The 7,423-nt window shown below is 41.2% G+C and overlaps 1 pseudogene; it reads right to left on the reverse strand.

The window, feature by feature from the left end:
• Positions 1 to 2,700: 2,700 nt before the first annotated feature.
• LOC131810189 (glyceraldehyde-3-phosphate dehydrogenase-like) lies at positions 2,701 to 3,830 on the reverse strand (annotated as a pseudogene).
• Positions 3,831 to 7,423: the final 3,593 nt, after the last annotated feature.

Here is a 7,423-nt window from a genome sequence, read left to right on the forward strand (position 1 = left end):
GAAGTAAGGGGTAAATGGTTGTTTAAAAAATTTTCATGTCTAGGGACACCTGGCTGGCTCAGTCAGATGAGCATAGAACTCTTGATCTCAGGGTCAAGAGTTTAAGCCCGACATTGGGGGTTAGCGATTACTTAATAGATATTTTCTTTTAAATGTTCATGCCTATATAAAACAGTACTTACCAATGTCCCCTCCCCAGTGAGAAAACCCAGAGCTTTATCTGGTTATTGCGCTCAGCTATAAGACCAGGATATTTTGGCTGATGTATATAGTCTTCATCAATTTGGAAATGCCCCCTTGAGGCTTGGCAACCCAAAACTTATCTAATATCTAATATATCTAAAAAATGATGATGAAGAAGGAACAGGGTAACTACAATGAAAAGTCTAACTCTGGAAAGGGGAGAATGGATGGAAAATAATACAAAGCTATCATTGTTCTATACCATATATATATATTTTTAAATATTTTATTTATTTGACAGAGATCACAAGTAGGCAGAGAGAGAGGAGGAAGCAGGCTCCCTGCTGAGCAGAGAGCCTGATGCAGGGCTCGATCCCAGGACCCTGGGATCATGACCTGAGCCAAAAGCAGAGGGTTTAACCCACTGAGCCACCCAGGCACCCCTACACCATATATTATATCCTGCTAGGCAGGAATGTGGAAGATTCTGCCTGGTGGTAGAGTGAGTTTTTTGGCCAGCCAATTGGGAATCTCTAGGTCTGTTGTCCATAAAGATCTTCCTTATTTTCCACCATGACCTCTGGTTCTTCCTGAGATGATCTTGCTTGTCCTTATTCTTCACGGCTATGCCAGAGGTGGGCATTGGGAAAATACCCTTTCTGGAAACTACTCAACTTCAGCGGTGGTACAAGCTGGAAGCCTAGACAAGCAACAGACTGCTAGGCTTGGGTTTCTTGGGCAACATAGTTTCCATAAACGATTCAGTTCCTTCTACTAGTTACCACAACTAAAACAAAACAAAACAAACAAACAAACAAAAAAAAAACAAAAAAAAACACAAACTTTTCCCAGCCAGAGGGAAATTTTTCCCAGCCTTTGACAGGCTAATCTTAACATTCACCCATCCCTGGAACTAGGAGTAAAGTTGCTTCTGAAGTCCAGGAGTGTGTGTTTTGGGGGATGGTCCCCATTTTAAAATCCCCTTCTATTGCCACAAGAAGTGAAAATGGAAGCTAATTGGCAAAAATAATTTACACTGTCAGAAATCCTTTGGCTCGGGTATTTTCTTTTTCTTTCTTTTTTTTTTTTTTTTAAAGACTTTATTTGAAAGAGAGTGTGCAAGAACACGAGCAGGGGAAGGGGCAGAGGGAAAAGCAAACTCCCCACTCAGTAAGGAGCCTGATGGCAGTGCTCCATCTGGGGACTCCGGGATCGTGACCTGAGCTGAGAGCAGAAGTTTAACTGACTGAGCCACCCAGGTGCCCTGGCTCAGGTATTTTCAACTTTTCTTCACCACTACAGAGAAGACAGATGCTGTTCACATCTATGACATTTTCATGATACATTCACAAAATAATGTCAGTCTCTGGTAGCTACCTATAAACTCTCCCCTTTCCTCTCCCAGAAGGCATATTGAAATGCACTTATGCACATATTGAAATGCACAATATGAAGACATATTTAAATGCACTACCTGAATCTGCTCTAATTCTTAAATATATTGCTTGCAAATTGTGCTACTTTATTACTACTAACAAATTATTATTATTATCATTGTGACTTACTTTGCAATTGATTGTTAACACATCAAGTATGTCACAGCCATTATACACTTGGAGGGAGGATCTTATCTTTGGCACCCCAAGTGCTCTTTAGTTGTGTCTTGTTTTGATCTCGGTAAAATCAGGGCATCTGGTTGGCTTAGTCAGTGGAGCAAGTGACTCTTGATCTTGGGATTGTGGGTTTGAGCCTCATGTTGCATGTAGAGATTACCTTAAAAAAAAAAAAAAAAAAAAAAAAAAGATCTCTTGGTAAAATTAACCTTCCTCCTTAGAGCAAACATTGCCAGGTGACAGAAAGAAGCAAAGAAGTACCCAGGATAATGGGGAATGTCCACTGGGATCAAATATTTTCAGTGAAAAATGCACCAAACAGATCATCTATAAAGTATTAGAATTAATGCATATTTTTTATTTATTTTTTAATTTTTTAAAGCATTTCATAGATTTTTTTTTTTAAGATTTTTTTCATTTATTTGACAGAGAGAGACAGCGAGAGAGGGAACATAGGCAGGGGGAGTGTGAGAGGGAGAAGCAGGCTTCCTGCTGAGCAGGGAACCCGTATCATTCAGATGTTTCTCCTGCTGAGCAGGGAGCCTGATGTGGGCTCTATCCCAGGACCCTGGAATCATGACCTGAGCCTAAGGCAGACGTTTAATGATTGAGCCACCCAGGTGCTCCAACATATTTTTAATTTATAACACTTCTATTTTTCCCAATGATTCAAGAATCCTTTATTGATTGATTGATTGATTGGTTGGGTACTGCATACTTTATTGATGGCACATGACAGGGTAGGGCTCTCCAAGAACCTCCCTTCTTCAGGGGTTCTGGGATGGAAATTGTGTAGAGTTCAGGAGATTCTCAGCATATTGGGGGTTGAGTTGGGGCAGGGACTTCCCATCTGCTGAGGGCCTTTCTCTCTTGCTGTCACTGGGACTGGTGGTTCAGGGGGCTCTTACTCCTTGGAGGCCATATGGGCCATAAGGTCTAATACCTGGTTGCTGTAGTCAAATTCATTGTAATACCAGGAAATGAGCTTGCAAAGTGGTCATTGAGGGCAATGCCAGCCCCACCATCGAAGATGGAAGAGTGGGTGTCACTGTTAAAAGTTGCAGGAGAGGGGCACCTGGGTGGCTCAGTGGGTTAAAACCTCTGCCTTCGGCTCAGGTTATGATCCCAGGGTCCTGGGATTGAGCCCCACATCAGGCTCTCTGCTCAGCGGGGAGCCTGCTTCCCCCTTTCTCTCTGCCTGCCTCTCTGCCTACTTGTGATCTCTATCTGATAAATAAATAAAATCTTTTTTAAAAAAAGTTGCAGGAGACAACCTCGTTCTCAGTGTAACCCACCATGCCCTTGAGGGGGCCTTCCAATGCTTGTTTCACCACCTTATTGATATCATCGTATTTGGCAGCTTTCTGCAGGCAGCAGGTCACTGTCATGTCAAGGGTGGGGACATAGAAGGCCATGCCAGTGAGCTTCTCATTCAGCTCAGGAATGACCTTGCCTATAGCCTTGGCAGGGATGCCCTTGGCCATCATAGCACAGCTTCCAGTAGGGCCTTCCACCGTCTTCTGGGTGGGAGGGATGGCATGAATTATGATCACGAGTCCTTCCACAATGCCAGAGTTGTTATGGATGACTTTGGCCAGTGATGAGGCCAGGCAGTTGGTGGTGCAGGAGGCACTGCTGACAATCTTGAGAGAGTTGTCATAATTTTCATGGTTCACACCCATCACAAACATGGAGGCATTAAGAGGAGGGGTAGAGATAATGACCCTCTTGGCCCCATCCTTCAAGTAAGCCCCAGCCTTCTCCAGACCCCATTGGACTCTACAAAATACTCAGCACAAACATCACCCCCATTTGATGGTGGTGGATCTCACTCTTGGAAGATGGGAGACAGGCTTTCCATCCTCAGCCTTAACTGTGCTGTTGAATGGAGTCATACCAGAACATGTAGACTATGTAGTTGAGGTCAATGAAACGGTCATTAATGGCAACAATATCCACTATGCCAGAGTTAAAAGCAGCCCTGGTGACCAGGTGCCAAATACAGCCAAATCCGTTTACTCTGACCTACAACATTGTGCTTCTGGGAGGGATGCAACTGGCACCGTCCCAAAAGATGCAGCTGTCTGTCAAACGGAGAGGAAATGAAAGCCCTGTTTTCATTCCTTGACATGTAAACTGGATAATTTTAATGTAAAGGTAATTAATTTTCTAGTCTCCTATACTCTATTAGAGTTATTCATCTCATTGGTTATTTCTTGGGCAGAAGGGTCAGAAATAAGTGAGCTTTTAAAAAAAAAAATTTTTAATTTATTTACTTGAGAGAGAACATGAGTGGGGCGAGGGGCAGAGGGAGACACAGGCTCCCTGCTCAGCAGGGAGCCCAATGTGAGGCTCGATCCGGGACTCTGGGATCATGACCTGAGCCAAAGGCAGGCACTTAACCAACTGAGCCACTCAGGCCCCTCATAAGTGAACTATTTTAACTATGGAAATCATTCTGTTATTAAATTTCTAGCACAAAGTTAATCACCTGCGGGCCAATGAGCACCGAATAAAACATCAGTATCATCCTAAAATTCAGAGCCCTTAGTAAGACAGTTCCTCAGAGAAACATGAAGCAGCTAATTTTGAGGGTGTATGAGGCTAAAAGAGGGTGATTTTCAAACCTGGAGAAGGCACTAAGCTTCCTTATTCTGCTTTCATTTCCCTTTCCCATATCATTCAGATGTTTCTTCATCTATGATTACCTGCGATAGAAGGGAGGTAACATTCTAAGATTTAGATAAGATTTAGAATCATACCGCTGCAGATTTTCTTGGTTTTTGTTTGGTTTTAATCTCTCTACAGGTCTTCCTCAACTCATGATGGGGAAACATCCGCATAAACCTATCATGAGTTGAAAATATTATAGTTGAAAATGCGTTTAATATGCTTAACCTACTGGACACGATAGCTTGGACTTGCCTACCTTAAACATGCTCAGGATGCGCACATCAGCCTACCACAGGGTAACAACATCTAACACAAAGCCTGTTTTCTAATAAAGTGTTGGATGTCTAATGAACACTGTACTGGAAGTGAGAAACGAAATGGTTGTGTGGGTGCAGAATAGTTGTCAGTACATTGGTTGTTAGCCTCGTGACTGTGTGGCTGACACACAGGTGCATCTCCCCGCTGCTGGCTGGCATCAACCAAGGAGTATCATACCACATATCACCAGCCTGGGAAAGGATTGAAATTCGAAATTTTGAAGTAAGGTTTCTAAAGAACGCGTATCACTTCTGCACCATCATAAAGTTGAAAAATTCTAAGTTGCAGGCCATCTGTAGTTAAATAAATTTGCAACAGCAAGAGTGCCCCATTTCAAAGGAAGCTACCATAGAAAGACCCAATTTACAGTTGTAGAGTGTTGCGGGATGATTTTTAATTTTATAAAAGACATTTAGTGTACATGGGGTAGACTATGTAATAACATGTTCCCTCAATGTATTCAAATACTGTATTTTTGGGGGATGCCTGGGTGGCTCAGTTTGTTAAGTGCCTGCCTTTGGCTCAGGTCATGATCCCATGGTCCTGGGATTAAGTCCTGCATCAGGCTCCCTGCTCAGCGGGAAGCCTACTTCTCCCTCTGCCTGCTGCTCCCCTTGCTTGTGCTCTCTCTGACAAATAAATAAATAAAATATTTTTTAAAATAATAAATAAATACTATATTTTTTATAGACTTTTATATACCAGGAGAACAAAAGCAACAGAGAAACCTGAGGCTGTTAGCCTCAGGAGAAAGAGAAAAGAAAAGCCTTAGGAGCCACTGCCAAATGAGTATGAATCAGAAATGAAACAAAACATGTAGAAGATTGTAATTATGAAAAGTAATCCAACAAATACTGATTAGTTAAGGCCTAAACATGTGTTAAGCCGCAGAACAGCACAAAGATGAGTAATATAGGATTCTGTATTCTCAAGTTAGCTGGGGAGATGAAACTACCTTATGTAATAAGTATAGAGTAAGTTCAAACTGGGTGGTATGATTTGTAAGTGTCATGAAAGTATATAGAAAGGAAAGATGAGTGAGTTAGAGAAGGCTCCCTTGAAGGCAGTACTTGAGGTAGGTCTTGCAAGACAGAGAGGTCAAGGAATAGAAAGAGCCATTTCAGAAAGACACGAATGACCACACAATGTGGGAAGCCCAGAAAACCAGCTTGACTGCAACAGAGGCTGAAAGTTAAAAATCTGTTCTAGGGGCGCCTGGATGGCTTCGTCAATTAAGGTCTGCCTTTGGCTCAGGGCATGATCCTGGAGTCCCGGGATTGAGCCCTGCATCAAGTTGGAAAAGGACTACTTTTTAAAACTGGGTTCATTCCAAGGTCAGCTACCAGTTCTGTCCTCTTAAGAGCGGACAAGTTTTATGACCTCTCAGCACTTTAATTTCCCCTCGGTAAAACAAGGACAATAATTGTACGTAATTCATTGTGTTGTGAAGATTGACTAACATTACATGAAGAGTATAGCGCATACATTGGCATAACTGGCATCCAGCAAATGTTAGCTGGAGACTGTTATAATAATAAAGTGAGTATGAAGTGCAGAGGATGATAAACATAGATGTTCTGGAAACATGAAGAAAACTAGTTGCTTTAAGTATGAGGTTCATATGTGAGGATAAATGCCTTAGTCTGTTCAGGTTTCTGTAACAAAATACCCTAAACTAGGTGGCTTATAACAACAGAATTTGTTTTCCACAGTTTTAGAGCCTAAAAAAAATTTATAATGTGGGGAATTCTCCAAACATAACAAGATTGTTCAAAAGATGCTAAATGACCATAAAAAATAAATGAGGACTATATATACTAATGTGGAGTTATTTTAGGATTTAATTTCTAAAGTATAGTTTCCAAAAATTTGAGAATATGACCTGTGCAAATATAAAATAAACATGTATCAATATTTTATTCAAGTTATCAATTGATATGGGATCAGTAAGATATTAAAACTGGTTCAAATAAAAATTGAAGTGACAGCCATTTACATTCTCTATTCAGTAGAATCTACTAGACAAAATTCATTTGTATTGCCGTGTACAGGAATTATCTACATAGTTATTCAATTTTTAAAAGATTCCATTTTTTTATTTGTCAGAGAGAAAGAGAGAGATAGAGACAACCAGGGGAAATGGAAGAGGGAGAAGCAGGCTCCCCACTGAGCAAGGAGCCAGATGCGGGACTCGATCCCAGGACCCCAAGATCACAACCTGAGCCGAAGGCAGTCACCCAAACAACTGAGCCACCCAGGCGCCCAATAAATAATTTTTTAAGAATATATTTTAATTATGAATCAAGAAATAGTTGAGTAAGAATGAGACAACAGTAATCACAGAAGTTTACAGGTATTTGTAGGAAAGCCTGGAGGAAACTCGGATTTCAGGAGCTTAATCCTATTGTCTTCATAACTAAATTTTTCCATCTGAAAGTTGGTGTTTTAAAGTGAATTATCCAAATGATGAGGGATTAAAAGGTAAACTGGAACTTCTCCTATTTTGCTGAGTTTGTTCTACTAATTGGCTCCCCTGGGGGTGGTTTTTGATGGCTTACTGTACCCACATTAACTCTAAAACTATAGAGGTGAGGGCCAGAGATAGCTGATGTGGTTAGATTTTAAATGAAACTGAA

Source organism: Mustela lutreola, chromosome 10, assembly GCF_030435805.1.
Source record: "Mustela lutreola isolate mMusLut2 chromosome 10, mMusLut2.pri, whole genome shotgun sequence".
Classification (NCBI taxonomy): Eukaryota; Metazoa; Chordata; class Mammalia; order Carnivora; family Mustelidae; genus Mustela; species Mustela lutreola.